Source organism: Paramormyrops kingsleyae, chromosome 1, assembly GCF_048594095.1.
Source record: "Paramormyrops kingsleyae isolate MSU_618 chromosome 1, PKINGS_0.4, whole genome shotgun sequence".
NCBI classification, from domain to species: Eukaryota; Metazoa; Chordata; class Actinopteri; order Osteoglossiformes; family Mormyridae; genus Paramormyrops; species Paramormyrops kingsleyae.
Window position 1 is genome coordinate 44,765,747 of NC_132797.1, and position 18,737 is coordinate 44,784,483.

The 18,737-nt window shown below is 40.6% G+C and overlaps 1 long non-coding RNA gene across 1 annotated transcript; it reads left to right on the forward strand.

Annotated features, from left to right (window-relative positions):
- Window positions 1–14,747: 14,747 nt before the first annotated feature.
- On the forward strand, window positions 14,748–16,209 carry LOC140578753 (uncharacterized). The gene is made up of 3 exons (XR_011983035.1): window positions 14,748–14,799; window positions 14,963–15,006; window positions 15,638–16,209. It is a non-coding gene; the product is annotated as an uncharacterized lncRNA (long non-coding RNA).
- Window positions 16,210–18,737: the final 2,528 nt, after the last annotated feature.

Genomic DNA, 18,737 nt, shown 5'->3' on the forward strand with positions numbered 1-18,737 from the left:
AAAACGTGTTATGGGGCGCTACGGCGCCCCCCTCTGGCTGATTCGGACGGGTCAGAAAACCTGAGTAGTGGGTAGGAATTCCAATCATCGTACCAAATTTGGTAGGCCTAGGACTTACGGTTTAGGCTGGGCATTCAGTTTTAGGGCAGAAAAATAATAATAATAATAATAATAATAATAATAATCCTAAGAAAAACAATAACTAGAAACTGCAGGCAGTTACGAAAGGGTCCAAAGCGTAGGATGATAGGACAGGTAGGACAAGTAGAGGATAGGAGGTTGGGATAGGACATGTAGGACTGGTTTCGGTGAGATGGTCTAAGTAATAGGCAGAAATTGTGATGGAGATGCTTTTAGTGCAGGTGTGACATGTCAGTCAACGTCGGATAGTACGCTGTGCGCATCGGGCTACCTAGCTCAAATACCCACTGAAGCTGGGTGCGAACCGACAACCCTCTGATTACAGGCACACAGGATTAGCACACTGAGCCACCCATTGCTGTTGGTAAGATGTGTGAGATCGGTAGACACCTTCCTACTTGATCTGGTAACTAATTATAGCTCAATTAGACTAGGTTGGTTTTAAACATATATGGACAGTGGCAATAGCGCTCCCGTTTGACCTATTGACATGAAATTTGGAGGGTCTCTTTGTGGTACAGCCTTTCATCAGAGATAGATATTTGGAAATGATTGGCTGAAGCGTGCATGAGATTTAGCTGTCTGATTGAAATGGACGTGGCACCAGTAGAGTCAGGGTATGGCTGGTGGCCATACCTTACCAAAAGTTTAATTTTTTTCTCTAAATCTTTAAAAGGACTATATTCTGATTTGAAGGACAACAGATGTATGTAGGTTTGCTGAAAATCAAAGGAGGTTAACAAGAAAAGCTGTTTTCAGACAAATATAATTTATGTAAAAACAGAAAGAGGTAGAACCAAATTATATATGTTGTAAGATTAGTCATGACATAGTTAATTGTAATCGCAATAAATTTCAACTGTAGGCTTGACAGTTCTGTAGATATAGGCATAAATGCAAATCGGGGTGCTGTAGCGCCCACATCTGACTGACTGGGATGGGTCAGTGGGACTGAGTAGTGGGTAGGAATAGGAATCTTGCTGCCAAATTTGGTCAGTCTAGGACTTACGGTTTAGGCTGGGCATTCAGTTTTAGGGAAGAAAAATAATTATTGTTCAACCCTCTGGAGTAGTGCCTGAGCAGGTCTTAATTAACAATAATATAAGTTTCATTGACCAGCGTGGGGAAAACGCCTTCACGTCTCCCCAGCTCACTTCACAGAGGGTATGCTGTGCACATCGGGCTGCCTAGCTGGAGTACCCACCGAAGCTGGGTTCGAACCTGCGACCCTCTGATTACAAGCATACAAGTTTAGCCCACTGAGCCACCCGCTGCTGTTGGTAAAACGGGAGAGATCGCTGGACACCTTCCCACCTGATCTGGAAACTCATTTTACCTCAATGAGCCTAGGTGGGTCTTAGATGTATATGGACAGTGGCTATAGCGCTCCCGTTTGACCTATTGACACAAAATTTCAAGGGTCTCTCTGCGGTACAGTCATACATCAGTGAGCCAAATTTTGTAATGATTGGCTGAAGCATCCCTGAGATATAGCTGTCTGATTGAAATGGGCAAGACAACAGTACAGTCAGGGTGTGGCTGGTGGCTGTATCTTACTGAAAGTTTAAGTTTTTTCTCTAAGTCTTTAAAAGGACTGTCTCCTGGTTTTAATGACACCAGATTTATGTATGTTGGGCGAAAATCCTACGAGGTTAACAAAATAACCTATTTTCAAACAACTATAAATCATGCAAAAAGGCAAAGATGTAGAACCAAGTTCTATATGCAGTTGAAATTCGTCATGACATAGTGAATTGGACTGGCAATAAATTTCAACTGTAGGCTTGACAGTTCTGTAGATATAGGCGTAAATGCAAATCGGGGTGCTGTAGCACCCCCCTCTGACTGACTGCGACGGGTCAGTGGGACTGAGTAGTGGGTAGGAATAGGAATCTTGTTGCCAAATTTGGTCAGTCTAGGACTTACGGTTTAGGCTGGGCATTCAGTTGTAGGGAAGAAAAATAATTATTGTTCAACCCTATGAAGGAGTCCCTGAGCCCGTCAAAATTATAAAAAAAGAAGCTTCATTAATACACATCTCCCCAGCTCACTTTATGGAGGGTATGCTGTGCACATCGGGATGCGTAGCTCGAGTACCCACCGAAGCTGGGTTCGAACCTGCAACCCTCTGATTACAAGCATACAAGTTTAGCACACTGAGCCACCCACTGCCGTGGGCAAAATGGGTGAGATCGGTAGACACCTTCCTACCTGATCTGGTAACTCATTTTAGCTCAATGAGCCTAGGTGGGTCTTAGACACATACAGACAGTGGCCATAGCATTACCGTTTGACCGATCGACACAAAATTTGTATGGTATCTCTGCGGTACAGCCATACATTTGCGAGAGAAATTTTGTAATGATTGGCTGAAGCATCCCTGAGATATAGCTGTCTGATTGAAATGGGCGAGGTACCAGTACAGTCAGGGTGTGGCTGGTGGCTGTACCTTGCCGAAAGTTTAAGTTTTTTTCTGTAAGTCTTTAAAAGGACTGTTTCCTGATTATAAAGACAGCAGATTTATGTAGGTTCGGTGAAAATCCTTGCAGTTTAATGAAATAACCTGTTTTCAAAGAACTATAAATCATGCAAAAACACAAAGATGCAGAACCAAGTTCTATACGTTGTCAGGTTTGACATGACGTTGTGAATTCGATTGGCAATAAATTTCAACTGTAGGCTTGACAGTTCTGTAGATATAGGCAGAAATGCAAATCAGACTGCTGTAGCGCCCCCATCTGACTGACTGGGACGGGTCATAGGGGCTGAGTAGTGGGTAGGAATAGGCATCTTGGTGCCAAATTTGGTCAGCCTAGGTCTTATGGTTTAGGCTGGGCATTCAGTTTTAGGGAAGAAAAATAATTATTATCTAACCGTTTTGAAGAGAGCCTGAGCCCATCTGAATGGCTGGTTTAAATAAAATTTTGTGTATTTTTTTTCCCTCATGTGGAAAACACCTTTACGTCTCCCCACTTGCTTTACGGAGAGCATGCTGCGCACATCGGGCTGTCTAGCTCGAGTACCCACCGAAGCTGGGTTCGAACCGGCGACCCTCTGATTACAAGCATGCAAGTTTAGCCCACTGAGCCACCCGCTGCTGTTGGTAAAATGGGTGAGATCGCTGGACACCTTCCTACCTGATCTGGTAACTCATTTTAGCTGAATTGGCCTAGGTTGGTCTTAGTAACATATGAACAGTGGCCGTAGCACTCCCATTTGACCAATCGACACAAAATTTGGAGGGTCTCTCCGTGGTAGAGCCCTACAATAGTGAGAGAAATTTGGCAATGATTTGATGAAGAATGCCTTAGATATAGCTGTCTGATTGAAATGGACATGGCATAAGTATGGTCATGGTGTGGCTTTTGGCAGTACCTTACCGAAAGTTTAATTTTTTTTCTCTCAATATTTAAAAGGACTGTCTCCTGATTTTAAAGACAACAGACTTATGCAGGTGAGGTGAAAATCCTAGGAGGATAATGAAAAAGCCTGTTTTCAGAGAAATATAAATCATGCAAAAATGCAAAGATGTAGAACCAAGTGCTATATGCAGTTGCATTCAGCTGGACATAGTGAATTGGACTGGCAATAAAATTAAAGTGTAAGCTTGGCAGTTCTGGAGAAATAGGCAGAAATGCAGATGGGGGTGCTGTCACGCCCCCATCTGGCCTAATGAGATGTCCTTAACAGGGTGGGCTGAGGGTCAGAGCACAAATGTACCAGCTAAATTTGATTTGGATTGGTCATCATTAACCCTCAATGGGTCCTTGTCAGAAAGTTACGTTCCAGGTCCTTGGGGTTCAAGTTGCACCCCTATCCATTGGCATATATAATTCAATGGTACCAAGCTCAAATTCAATTAACTAAAGTTAAGATACATTTATTAGTTAACTGCATGATGCTTGCACAGCTTACGCAGTGAGATAGTGCAGTTAAAGGGGTTGCGGCAGTGGGGGGGGGCAGCAGAGGGGACTGGTCATATAATGCACATTCCGACTGTATCCTCTTGCAGAATGTGTCGAAGAGCTTTAGCTGTGGAATACCTAGCCATGTTGTTATATCTTTTCTAACAGTTGAAATGTAAACAAAACAAAATGGCTGACTTTTTTTAATATCCGAAAATGTTCTAGAATATAATAACATAAAAAATTATAGTAGCAATTATCACTAATTAACTGAATTTGTCGATCATATCAATGTCATAAATTAACCGTAAAAAGGGTTATGTAATAGCAACTGGACTTTGTTTTTCATAGAAGACGTTTTGCACTCCATCCAGAGTGCTTTCTCAATTCTGACTGACTGGCATAGCAGGTTGATGAACCCTGTGAAATCCTCAAGTTGTTAGCACTAGATGGTCACCTGTGGGTTTTTGTTGTTCCTCCTGTCTTTCATGTGTTTCATGTTCTTTCAACTTTGCCCAGACGCTTCCACAGTCGTTCACGCTCAGCCTCAGGTGGTATCAGTGAAACACATGAAAGCCAGGGGGAACAACAACAACCCATAGGTGACCATCTAGTGCTAACGACTTGAGGATTCTACAGGGTTCATCAACCTGCTATGCCAACCAGTCAGTCAGAATTGAGAAAGCACTCTGGATGGAGTGCAACACTTCTTCTATGAAAAACAAAGTCCAGTTGCTATTGCATAACCTTTTTTTAGGATAACCATGACCTGGATAACTGAGAATCTCCACAGACATCTGTCATAAATTAAGTTTTTTTTGGGGTGCATTTTGCACCCCCGAAGAAAGTATGCCAGCGATAATTGACGTCAACACTTTTTCTATCATTTTCTGCATGACCGTATGTAAAACTGGTGCACTTACAATGTCCTAGAGGATAACTGCTGTAATTTTAATAACAACATGGTAGTAGCCATAGAAATGGGCAGGGGGTGCAGAACGCACCCCAAGGAACCATTGAGGGTTAAGCCAGTCAAATTGCTGCTTGATATTGATTGGCTGATGACGGCCACTGTTTCAGGACTTATGACTGTCCTTGTAGGTGACTGACCTCAGGCTGGGACCTAGTACATATGGGCCAAATTTCACTTGGATTGGCCAAGGCAGTCAGGAGATATTGGCAGTTTTTAGTTGTAGCGCCCCCTATGGACGAAATGCGGACCGCTTTGGATATTGTCCCCAGAATGCTGTACGGAGCTGGCTTTTCAAATTTGGTCAACGTAGGCCAAGGCACGGCCAAGTTATAGCCATCAGACCAAAACAGGACAAATTTGGACATTGTTTCGGTGTGGCTAATGGCCGTACAATACAAAAATGTCTAAATTTTTTTAGAAATTCTTGATTAGCTCACAGTTCTGATTCGTTTGACAACTCATTTGTCTGATTTGGTAGGACAAGCTAGGACTTTAAGAGATAAGTAGTATTTGCAAAATATGCAAATTAGCAAAAAATCTAAGTAGGCGGAGCTTCATGGTCCCATTGACTTTTTGGTAGGGCATGGCTGTCTGTATCAGCAGAAAAAAGAATTTCGGTTGTAGGACAAACAGGACAGGAGATATCGACCGAAACGTGTTGGGGGGCGCTACGGCGCCCCCCTCTGGCTGAGTCGGACGGGTCGGACAACCTGAGTAGTGGGTAGGAATTCCAATCATCGTACCAAGTTTGGTCAGCCTAGGACTTACGGTTTAGGCTGGGCATTCAGTTTTAGGGAAGAAAAATAATAAAAATAAAAATAAAAATAATAATCCTAACAAAAACAATAAGGTTCCATAGCACTACGTGCTTTGGACCCTTAATAATCCTAAGAAAAACAATAAGGTTCCATAGCATTTCATGCTTTGGACCCTTAATAATAACTAGAAACTGCAGGCAGTTACGAACGGGTCCAAAGCTCGGACAAGTAGGACAGGTAGGAGAGGTACGACAAGTAATAGAGAAATAACGGCAGAAAACTGGAGGACTGTCACTGGCGGACAGCATAGTACAAAGTCAGACGTAACTATAATATTATAACAGGATGTAGATTAAGTGTAGTTCTAATGAGATTGTAGATGTAAGACAGAGCAGGAATGGTTTTGGTGAAATGGTCGTAGTATTAGGTAGAACTTTTGATGAGATGCTTTTAGTGTAGGTGTAACAGGTCAGTAGATGTTGGATAGAATGTTGAACCCTTTGGTGAAGTGCCTTTGCCTGTCTGAATTATAATAAAGAAGCTTCATTGCCTAAATAAACAGTACAGGCATAATTTGCAGAACATAATGTAAGACCTGGAGGACTGACTGTTACTGGTGACCACTGTAGTAATATGTCAGATAGTAGTAATCAGTGCTTGGACATGATATAGATTTTTCAGTCTAGGCCTAATGTCTGAGGAGATATAGGACAGAATGTAGAAACCTAGCAGCTCCCTCGCTTTGGATGTCTGATTTGGTTGAGATAGTCTGAGTAGCTCAGTAGTACAGTAGGTAGAAATAGTCAGCTTCTTACCTATTCTGGTAGGTGTAGATCATACAGGTTAATCTTTGTTTGTGCTGCTGTGTAAGCTTAGACTTTCTTGCATATTCTGCACAGCATTGCTCTGTTGGGACATGGCCCATATAATAGCAGTATGATCATACTTTGTCCTTTGTACAAACTGTTCATCTAGACATGAGATGGCCTTAAAGTACTTAATGGCATTCATGAAATGTAGCACTGACTCTGTCTGCTAGCCAATTCACTTACAAGTGTTATATGTCCAACATATTAAACAGTCAGACAGTAGTATTCCGAAATTGACAACTTCCTACCTAATTTGGTAGGTGTAGATGTTACAGGTTAAGCTTGATTTATGGTGGCTGTGTAAACTTAGTCATGCAAATTTACAGCAATATTGCTGACCTGGGGCGTTGGTCAATATAACAGAACTACAGTAATGCTTTGTCGTTTTTGTAGGCTCTTCATTTAGATGTGATTTTAGCCTCATATATGCAGTAGTATGTTAGTTGTGCTGCTACCAGTATTGTGACTATGAAATCCTTTATCAGCTGCCTCAGACAGTAACATAAGCATAGTAGCTTGTTTCAGACAACTGTAGTCTATTTTAATTTTACAATGTGTGTAATATGTTTTCCATTATGTCTATAATTAATAATAATACATTTTTATAATCATTAATAAAGTCATCATTCTTAAGCATGTTAAAAAATATGTAAATGTCACAATAAATTTCAATTAAACAGGCAGTAAAGGAAATACACATACAGAAAGTATTACAATGTCCTGAGCAACATTTAAAGAAAAACACACTACACTATAATGACATTATATTGTAAATGGCCATAATGTATAAAATTAGCCTGCTGTATGCATGCAGTCCCTTGTGTGGCAGTTTGACTACTGCCATTTGCAGAAGCAGCCTTAGTACACCAATATAGGATATAATATAGAACCCTTTGGTGAAGTGCCTTAGCCCAAAATAATGTGTGGTTTGTGTCAGATGGTCTAAGTAGTCGGTAGAAATAGGCACCTGCATACCTAATATTTTAAGTCTCAATCATAAAAGTTAAGCTTACTTTATAATACCTCAATAAACACATGCTGTCTTCTATATTTAAAACAACAGTGGCTTACTGCATTTGTAAAGTATTCTTTTAGACATGAGAAGCCCTGAAATAATTAAATGGCATTAATGAAATAGAGGACAAACTCCACCTGCTGGCGAATCCATAAAAAATAATCCAAAAAAGTGCAACATAAATAGAGCACCATCTCCACCTACTGGCCAATTTAATACAAAAATGCAAAAAATCTGCAATATATTCTGCCTGGCTTATAAATGAAATCTGATAAGTTTCTATAAGTCAAATAGCAGAAAAATTAAAGGAGCTTAAAAATATGGACTGAGGTGAAGAGAATGTTAAGTCTTTGAAAGTATTATGAAGGATATTTCAGCTGAATTAGCCAAGGTAGCTATTAGACATACTAGGACAATAGCTGAACCACTCCCGTTTGACTGATCGCCACCAAACTTGGAAGGTCTGTCTGAAGTCCAGTGATACCGAAGTGAATCAAATTTTGTATGGATTGGATGAAGCATGCCTGAGATTTAGCTGTTTGAATGAAATGGGAATGGAAATGGTGTGGCCAGCAGGTGGAGTCAGCGCTCCATTTTAGAAATGCTATTAAATGCTTTCAGACCTTCTCATTTGAAATGAAGTCTGATAATGCTGTATAAGGCAAATTGGTGAAAAATTTAAGGAAATTAAAAATATGGACTAAGGTGAAGGGAACGATAACAATTCTTTGAAGGTTTTATGAGGAATAAGGACATTTCAGGTGAATCTGCTAAGGTGGGTCTTAGACATATATGGACAGTGGCTGTCGTGCCCCCAATTGACTGATCGGCACCAAACTTGGATGGTCTGTCTGGGGTCCCCTGCTACATTAGCTGGTCAAATTTGATGAGGATTTGATGAAGAATGCCTAAGAATTAGCTGTTTGATTGAAATGAGCATGGAAATGCTGTAGGTTCAGTGTGGCTGGTGGCCATACTGTACAGGCAGGTGAAGTTATCTTTATAAATTATACATAAGGGCAGTGTCCTGATTGATCTACTACCAGAATGACCTACTTGGGCTGGACATTGCAGTAGTGATAGTAATATGTTATTTATTATGTTTTTAAATATGACAAGGGAATGCAAATGACTATCATGGGACATTGCATACATCTTGATTTGGCATGACTCACACAACTTGCAGGACAAAAGATTTTAACCAGTAATATGTCACTTGATCAAAAATGACAACAATGTAAGTTGAACTGATTTTGCAGGTTTACAAAGACATGTTATATTGCTGTTGCGCCCCCATTTGACCGATCGGCACCAAAGTTGGAGGGTCTGTCTGGGGTCCACTGCTACATTAGCCGGTCAAATTTGATGAGGATTGGATGAAGAATGCCTCAGATTTAGCTGTTTGATTTAAATAAGCATGGAAATGCTGTAGATTCAATGTGGCTGGTGGCCATACTGTACAGGCAGGTGAAGTTATCTTTATAAATTATACATAAGGGCAGTGTCCTGATTGATCTACTACCAGAATGACCTACTTGGGCTGGACATTGCAGTAGTGATAGTAATATGTTACTTATTAAGTTTATAAATATGACAAGGGAATGCAAATGACTATCATGCGACATTGCATATATCTTGATTTGGCATGAATCACTGAAATTGCTGGACAAATGATTTTAACCAGTAATATGTCACTGGATCAACAATTAGATAAATGTAAGATGAACTGATTTTGCAGGTTTACACAGACATGTTATGTTGCTGTAGCGCCCCTGTTTGACCGATCGGCACAAAATTTGGAGGGCCCTTCCGCAGTAATGTCTTACATTATAGATTTAAGTTTCGTGATGATTTGGTGAGACATGCCTGAGATATAGCTGTCTGATTGAAATGGGCGAGGCACCAGCACAGTCAGGGTGTCCCTGGTGGCCATACCTTACCGAAAGTTTATGTTTTTTCTCTAAGTCTTTAAAAGGACTGTCTCCTGATTAGAATGACACCAGACTTATGTAGATTGGCCGAAAATCATAGGAGGATAATGAAAAAGCCTGTTTTTAGAAAAATACAAAATTGTGCAATAATGCAAAGATGCATATAATTGCTCTATATATTGTTTGATTTTGCATGACATAGTGGATTAGAATGGCAAAAAATTTCAACTGTAGGCATGACAGTTCTGAAGATATAGGCAGAAATGTATATTAGGGCACTGTAGTGCCCCCATGTGGCTGAGTGAGGTGTCCTTTGCATGGTGGGCTGCGGGTCGGAGGACAAATATAGCACCCAAATTTGGTCTAGATTGGTCATTGATAAGCCTGTCAAATGGCTGCTTGATTTTGATTGGCTGATGGCGGCCACTCTTTAAGGAATAATGACTGCCATTGTATGTGGCTGATGTAAGGCTGGGCCCTAGAACATATCTGCCAAATTTCAGTAAGGTTGGCAAAGGCAGTCAGGAGATATTGCCAGTTTTTAATTGTAGCGCCCCCTATGGGCGAAATGCGGCCCGCCTCGGACCGTGTCCCCAGAATGGTGTAGGGAGGTAGCATTTCAAATTTGGTCAAGGTAGGCCAAGGCACGGCCAAGTTATAGCCGTCAGACCAAAACGGGCCAAATTTGAACATTGTTTGGGCGTGGCTAATGGCCGTAGGATATAAAAATGTTTTAATTTTCTTAATGATTCTTGATCAGCTGAGAATTCTGATTCGTCTGACACCTCATTTGTCTGATTTGGTAGGACAAGCCAGGACTTGAAGGAAAAAGTAGGATTTGCAAATTATGCAAATTAGCAAAAAATCTAAGTAGGCGGAGCTTCATGGTCCCATTGACTTTTTGGTAGGGCATGGCTGTCTGTATCAGGAGAAAAAAGAATTTTGAAGGTAGGACAAACTGGACAGGAGATATCGTCCAAAACGTGTTGGGGGGCGCTACGGCGCCCCCCTCTGGCTGAGTCGGACGCGTCGGACACGCTGAGTAGTGGGTAGGAATTCCAATCATCCTACAAAATTTGGTAGGCCTAGGACTTACGGTTTAGGCTGGGCATTCAGTTTTAGGGCAGAAAAATAATAATAATAACTAGAAACTGCAAGCAGTTACCAAAGGGTCCAAAGCGTAGGACGATCGGACTGGTAGGACAGTAGAGGAATAACGGCAGAGAACCGGCAGCCATGGTAGTAGAAAGTCAGACAGAATTAGACTGCCATAACAGGATAGGAGATGTAGGACAGAGCAGGACGGTCTCAGTAGTAGGCAGACATGATGGAGATGCTTTTAGTGCAGGTGTAACAGGCCAGTCAACATCAGACAGTACACTGTGCACATCAGGATACCTAGCTGAAATACCAACCTAAGCTGGGTTCGAACTGGCGACCCTCTGATTACAGGCACATGGACTTAACCGACTGCGCCACACGCTGCTTTGGGTAAGATTGGTGGGATCGGTAGACACCTTGCTACCTGATCTGGTAACTCATTTTAGCTGAATTAGCCTAGGTTGGTCTTAGACATATATAACCAGTGGCTGCTTTGGACCCTTAATAATCTTAACAAAAACAATAAGGTTACAAAGCACTACGTGCTTTGGACCCTTAATTTACAAAAACAATAAGGTTCCATAGCACTACGTGCTTTGGACCCTTAATTAACAAAAACAATAAGGTTCCATAGCACTATGTGCTTTGGACCCTTAATAACAATAATAATCTTAACAAAAACAATAAGGTTCCATAGCACTATGTGCTTTGGACCCTTAATAATAAAAAAAATAATCTTAAAAACAATAAGGTTCCATAGCACTACGTGCTTTGGACCCTTAATAGTAACAAGATTTATTCACTAAAGTTTCTAAAGACTATGTATGTTTTATGTTGACCTCTGTGAAAACGATCTTTTGAAAGAGGCAGCTGATGCTTGAAATGCTTCTGTTAAAATTTGACAATTTTTAACATTAAAAAAAGCGTTTCGGGGCGCAAAAGATTACTGTTATACTAATTAGTCAGTGTCACTGTAGTAATTCATTACTTTACATTTTAAGAGTTTGGTTAAGTTTTTTGTCAGCGAAATTTGTTTTTAATTGTATGTTGAAGGTTTGCTGCTGTATGTTTCAATAGTTAGGTCTGTATAATTTAGCGTAAAGAAATAATTTCATAAAGTGGTAAGCTGATTAAGCATTAATTCAGAATAGCCGTGAAGAGGCGTTTTAGTGGCGGCCATTTTGTTTCTTGGTTTCTCTGAGGTAGGTTGACAAATAGGCAGGGAGCTGTATTTACAGTTTTGATTGGCTGACGTACGTGACCACTCCCAGGTCTCAGTCATAGGAAGGCTCCTGCCTCACATTTGACTTCTAGTCTTGCAACAGGTAAGAAGCTACATATGTGTAATGTTATGTTTTTATTCGTTTGTTGATGCTTTGCTGGTTTTTAATTGTAGTTGGTTTATTTTGTGGTAAGGTAATAAAAAAATATTTTTAGTTCGGTCTTAGGCAGTAGTGTTTGAGCACTAATGTAAGCGTTTGTTTCTGTAGTGTTAAATGCGCCACGAAGAGCTGTGGCAGCCATTTTAGGTGTCTTGTATTTGCTAAGCATCTTCACATATACGGTCTTTCAGTAAAATATACTTTTATTCAGTTTAATTTTGTTTGTATAGCGCACTGTCAGAATATTAAATTGTCTGAAGGCGCTTTACATTATCCCTGTTCATATAGGCCTATGTTTTAAAGTAATATATTTTGTAATGCAGCCGATGGATTTGGCAGCAGTAAATCACGTGCAAGTGACCAAATTAATTTTGGTGCAGAAGCGCAGAGTGTGTTTTAAACGCTGTGTGTCTGTGGCATGTTTTGTTTTATGTTTTTAACATTTATAACTACGGTAGACGTATTATATTGAAGTAGTTTTTAAAACCTGAATTGGCTCCTGCTTTCTCTCCTGACATGGATTAGGTGGTCACCCTACATGTATCCATATTAAGGATAACTACTTTAATGAAAGGCTCCCCCTACTATGCTAAATTGTTTGGTTTGTCTTGTACTTTTACTAGTTGGTTTCTTTGATTGAAAGACTCATCCAGCTGTTTCACTTTAACATTAGTGACACATGCATGATTATAGGAGACTGACCAATCAACACACAGCAAGAACTCGGTGCTTAACTGAGATCCAGGTCTTTTTAATTGAAATGGTTAAAATGGTAGTTTGCAAATCCTGTCATAGCTCGTAGTGTCCCTCATGACATGGATTGGGTGGTCACCTTATCAGTGGTAGATTTATAAATGCGATAGTTGCTGAGATGCATAAGCGACTACTGTTGGGAAATATGTGTTAGATACGCATTCTTGGTACAAGTTGTTGGTTTGTGACCAACAGTAAACTCATCTTACAGTCAAGTTTTTTTTGTGTGTTTTATTTTTACTTTAAAAGAGAAAGTAGTACTGAATGCAGACGTGTCGACATTAGCCTGCTTTTGAAATATCTGTATTTATTGAAGTGCATAAAGACTTGCATATAGACATGAGTGGAAATAGACTGGTTTTCCGAAAATGGCAGTTTCATTAATTTCATTAATTAAATTATCATGCTAAACGTCTGTATTTTTTATTTGAGACATACTGGTTTCTTGTTTTGCAAGTATGTTTTCCAAAATGAACATATGTAAAAGTTAATTTAAGTGTGTGGAACAATGGTCATTATTTGGTGATAATTTTTAAGTTTGTATTTTTAAGTTGTGTATTCTTTGTTATTGGTCATTCCATGTCAAATCATCAGTTTTGGACCACCTCATCACGGATTGTAATGAATGCTGATTTGGTCAGATGAGTAACTCATGAAACTGAAATTTAGCGTGTCTTAGATCAGAGGGAGGGAGATTTAAGCAAACAGTTTTAACTTTTTTGTGGGGGGAGCGGTGGAGTATGACTGCATATATTTACCTTAATGTAAGCTGATTAAAATGGTAGGTTTTTTTGGTGTTGAATTTCTATTTCAAAAGTGGTTATTTTTTTCCTACAGTTAGCTCATAAAAAAATTTGGATTTTGAGTTGTTGCTGAGATACGATTACTTATCTGAAATGTGTATCAAAACCACAATTCCTCACAATGCTGTTAGCTTTGGGGGGTGGGACACCGTCAGGATTCATGGTGTTCATGGACAGCAGTCAATATAACAACTGAACTAATCACCAGAACATTTATTTTATGAGATATGTTTGTCTGCTTTTCAGGTGGTTGATGCAACATATTTTCCGATGTGCGCTCTGTCCGCTGGTGGGAATGTGCTTGTGTATGTCCGCGCATGTGTCTGTGCGTGCGCATCAGAGCAGAAGTCCGCCATGCACAATACAGAGAGCAAAGTTAAAACTTTCTGTCCCTCAATATTGATCAAAGACATGCCCAATTTCAGTTTCATGACTTGATTATCTGACCAAATCACCATGCCAAGTGTCATTGAAATCAGTGACGACAAGGTCCGAATGTCTGATGATTTGACATGGAATGACCATTATGTTCACCATGGCTATAAAAAAGGTTTAATTGGACATTAAAATGTTCTGTTTGATCTAATTTGTCACTTATGTTAACTCCTATATGCAATAAGCTTCCTTAGTTTAATGCTCGCGCTTTTAGTACTGATTCGGTTATTACCATTATATTTGGGCAAAATCAGTTAAATCTTTCTATAATGGTTAATCACACCAAAAGAGCTGTTGAACTAATTAGATTTTTTTTTTATCATAGTGTCGCAATATACATCGCAGAAATAATAAATATTGTAATGTGTGTTTTTTTTTTTCTTTCCCCTGCAATATTGTGCAACCCTAACCAGCATGAAACAAATCTGTGTGGCTGCATAACGTCCCAGCCATGTTTTTTCACTGTATTTTTGTCAATTTCACTGCTGTGGCTGGATCTTAAAGTGAGAACCTAATTTATCCTTTTTTTATTTTTGTTACTAGTTATGCAAGTTGATAAAGTTCATACCAACCACACGGCTATGATTGTTACAGTGGAAAATGTTTCTGTATGTGTATGTGAAGTTTATCACACTGCTGTGTATACTAATGAAATGCTTGTACAATAAATGCACGTCAGTCATTAACTGATGCATGTTGTCTTTGTAGACTTTGAAGAGCTGTCGCATCAAAGGTGAATATTTTGAAGCCGATGTCTTTATCACCAATTATGTTTTAGCTTTGGTCAATCAGCTTGAATGACCTTAAAAGGCATATCAAGTTTACATGTTTTCAACAAAGATGACTGTTGGGAAATGTTGACGCAAAGAAACTTGGTTGTCTTTTTTTCTCTGCAGATTTCTGGTGGACTAACACACTAGAGAAGACAAAGTGATAGGCGGTATGCTTTGTCCACTTGGAGAACCCTGCATTGCTTGTTCATGTCATACTATTTAACTGCATAGATTTGCTATAGCAGTAGAAATGTAGTATTCTAATGGTAATTATCTTACTGCTTAACACGAAACAGCTGTGCCATTGTGTGTTGCATAGACATTGGATGTGTAGTGAGAGAGAAGCTGTCACACAATATGAGAAATGGCCACAATACTAATTTTAAGCAGCCAAAGTGTATTTGTATCGATGGGATTAGAAATCTGTAGGTCTTTCAATAAATTCTATTAGACTGACGGGACAAATCGGCATACATGTGAAACATTTAGGTCACTGGGTGTTGAGGCAAAACTTGCTGTGTGTGATATGGATGTTTGGCAGTGTGACTTACCTGTTGTAGTGTTTACTGTCTCTGTTTTAAAAAATCAAGTCATTTGAGACAGATGTATTATAGGTTAAGGAGTGTAAACAGGGCAGAACGTTGTTGGTGTAGAGTCTCACAGAAGACCACCATTGGAACCGCTCCTGACAAAACACATCCATGTATATGCATTTGACATTATGACTGCAAAGTAAAGTTGGAATGAGGTGTTTTGTATTTTTTCTTCTTTTTTTTTCTCCCTCCTGTTCATCTGCAGATGCCTCGCACCAAGGCATCCCGCCGTTCAGCAGCAGCGAAGAAGAGGCTAATGGATAGGCGTCAAGCTACTGCTGGTGATGTTGTGGCTGAGACTGTTGACGGGGTTACTTCTATTCCCCAACCTAAAAAGGAGCTGACCGTGACTAATCTGACGAGCCACAACCAACAGCCTGACCCCGCTGCTGCTGCCCTCCATGTCGTGGCTATGACTGATGACGGGGTTATGTCTTTTCCCCCCTACCGGAATAGCAAAAAGATCCCGACTGTGACTTTCCCGACTAGCCACGACCAACAACCCGACCAGGCCGCACAGCTGCGGCCTGTGTCTGTCATGGCTGCGACTGATGACGGGGTTACGTCTTTTCCCCCCTACTGGAATACCAAAAAGATCCTGACTGTGACTCTCCCGATAAGCCATGACCACCGGGTTCCCACCCTGGGTGCCATTTGTAGGACTGATGACGAGTTGTTTGTGCCTTCTCTTTATAAAGAGAAGGCTTTGACTGATGACGAGGTTTTGCAGCCGCCTCAAAAAAGAAGGGCTGCTGCTTTACGACCATCCATCCGACCATCCATACTGGCATCCAGAATGCCTTCCAATCTGCCTTGTCCCATAATGCCTTCCAATCTGCCTTGTCCCATAATGCCTTCCAATCTGCCTTGTCCCATTATGCCATGCAAAATGGTGTCTATCTTGTCTCAATATCAATCAAACTCTGAACCGAAAACTACCCTGGATCAACAGCAGCATGTGAACCCTGTAACTATCAGTGTATCTCATTTTCCTCAGGCACCTACAGTTAGAGGCTCATTCCATCAAGGAGACCGACGATTTGGAGTCAATGGCAACAAACAGTGTGTGGCTAATAGTTTGATGGCTATGCTGATGTGTAAAATAAAGAATGTCTTAAGCTGGTTGGTCACAGACCTTGATCAAGTGCTGCTGAACGGAGACAACCTCTACAGTACCATCAGAGACGCTGGGAGAATTCGAGATGCTTCTGGGTATCTGTTTGTCAGAGATCTACCGACAGAGTACACATTGAATGGTGTTACATTTGCAATAAAGTACCATGATGACATGTTTGTTGGATTGTTTGGCATGAGCGAATATGGAGATATGTGTGATGTTCTTATGTCAGCTGATGCAGCGGTAAGAAGAGTATTCTCACAGTATGATGCATGTCTTTTTACTCTTAAAGTAAATACATGTGCCATCATTAAGCAAGGGTCATGGTATGTGGTGATCGACTCCCATTCCCGACGAGGAGATGGAGCAAGCGACGCATCAGGCAGAAGTATATTGGTGTGCCACTCTACCATAGATTCTTTGCTAGACCATGTGAATACCCTAGGACTATCTTTACATGCAACAGGGGAACAGTTTGAGATTACAGCTGTGAGTGTGACTAGTCGAAGCATCCTGCACCAGCATCCAGATGGCAACTCCCCAGTCACCAGTGTCAACCAGCTTACCAGCATGTCAGACCGTTTAGATGGTAAGTCCTCAGTCACCAGTGTCATCCAGCGTACCAACATATCAGACCATCCAGACGACAACTCCTCAGTGACCAGAGTCCAGCAGTTTGCCAGAATGTCAGACAGCCAATATGGTGTGGTAAGGCCAAATGTGACACATGATGCAGAACCTGAGGTTGATGTCCGTGTGAACAATGAAGGTGATATAGTTTTTATCAGTGAGCTACGCAGTGAGCAGTTTCTGTTCAGTCCTTTGACAATCCAGCAGCAAAGAAGGCTTTCCTGTAAGCTTGGTGTGGTGTACATTGATCATGGCCATGTAAACATGGATGCAGAGTTTCCAATGGGTGATCCTTGCAGAACGGTGCCAATCACTGGTGATGGTAACTGCTTTTTCAGATCTCTGGCTTTTGCTATTACTGGAAATGAGAAAGAACACAGGAAAATTAGGTGTGCTATTGTTGCTCACATACTAAGAAATGAATCCAGGTATGTTGCTTGTCTTAGAGATGGTCACTCTTCTGTCACTGAGTATGTCACTGCATCACGGATGAAATATGTTGGTACTTGGGCATCTGAGGTAGAGATTCAAGCTGCCGCTGATCTGCTTGGTGTGGATATTTTCACATACTCTGACAACAAATGGTTGAAGTACTCCACATGTATTGGTTCTGATCAGAGAGGTATATACCTGAAACATTGTAATGAGTCACATTATGAGGTTGTAATTTGTGTGAAAGGGCATGACACTGAGGGTTGTGCAACACAATGCTCTGAAATGGATAACACACCATCTGAAATGGCATCAAGTCGACGAAAACTTGAACGAGAAAAAAGACGGTATGAAGTAAGTATGGTGTACAAGGAGGAACAACTTGAGAGAAGCATAAAGCGCTACCGTGAGGATGAAGTGTACAGAGAACGTGTTAAACAGTTAAGTATAAATAAGTATGCAACAGATATGGGGCACCGCAAATATGTACAGCAGTCAAGTGTGTGCAAGTATGCAACAGATGATGGACACCAGCAACGTGTAAAGCAGTTGAGTGTGAGCAAGTATGCGACAGACGTTGAACACCAGCAACGTGCGAAGCAGTTGAGTGTTAGGAAATATGCCACAAATGTTGAACACCAGCAATGTGTGAAGCAGTCAAGTGTTAGGAAATATGCCACAAATGTTGAACACCAGCAACGTGCGAAGCAGTCAAGTGTAAGTAAATATGCCACAGACATTGAACACCAGCAACGTGCGAAGCAGTCAAGTGTAAGTAAATATGCCACAGACATTGAACACCAGCAACGTGTGAAGCAGTCAAGTGTAAGTAAATATGCCACGGACATTGAACATCAGCAACGTGTGAAGCAGTTAAGTGTTGATAAATACAAAACAAACAGCGATTTTGCTACTGCAGTAAAAAAGCGAAATGTTGAGAAACGAACTAAGCAGAAGGATAAAAGAACAGATATTGCGTATGTGATCGAACAATTTGGAGAGAAAATAAATACAGGCCCTGTATACATTTGCTCAGTGTGTCATCGAATGTTGTTTAAACACCAAGTTGTGATATGCAGAAAAGATGAATACTTAAAAAAATCACAAGGAGTTGCATTACTGGCAA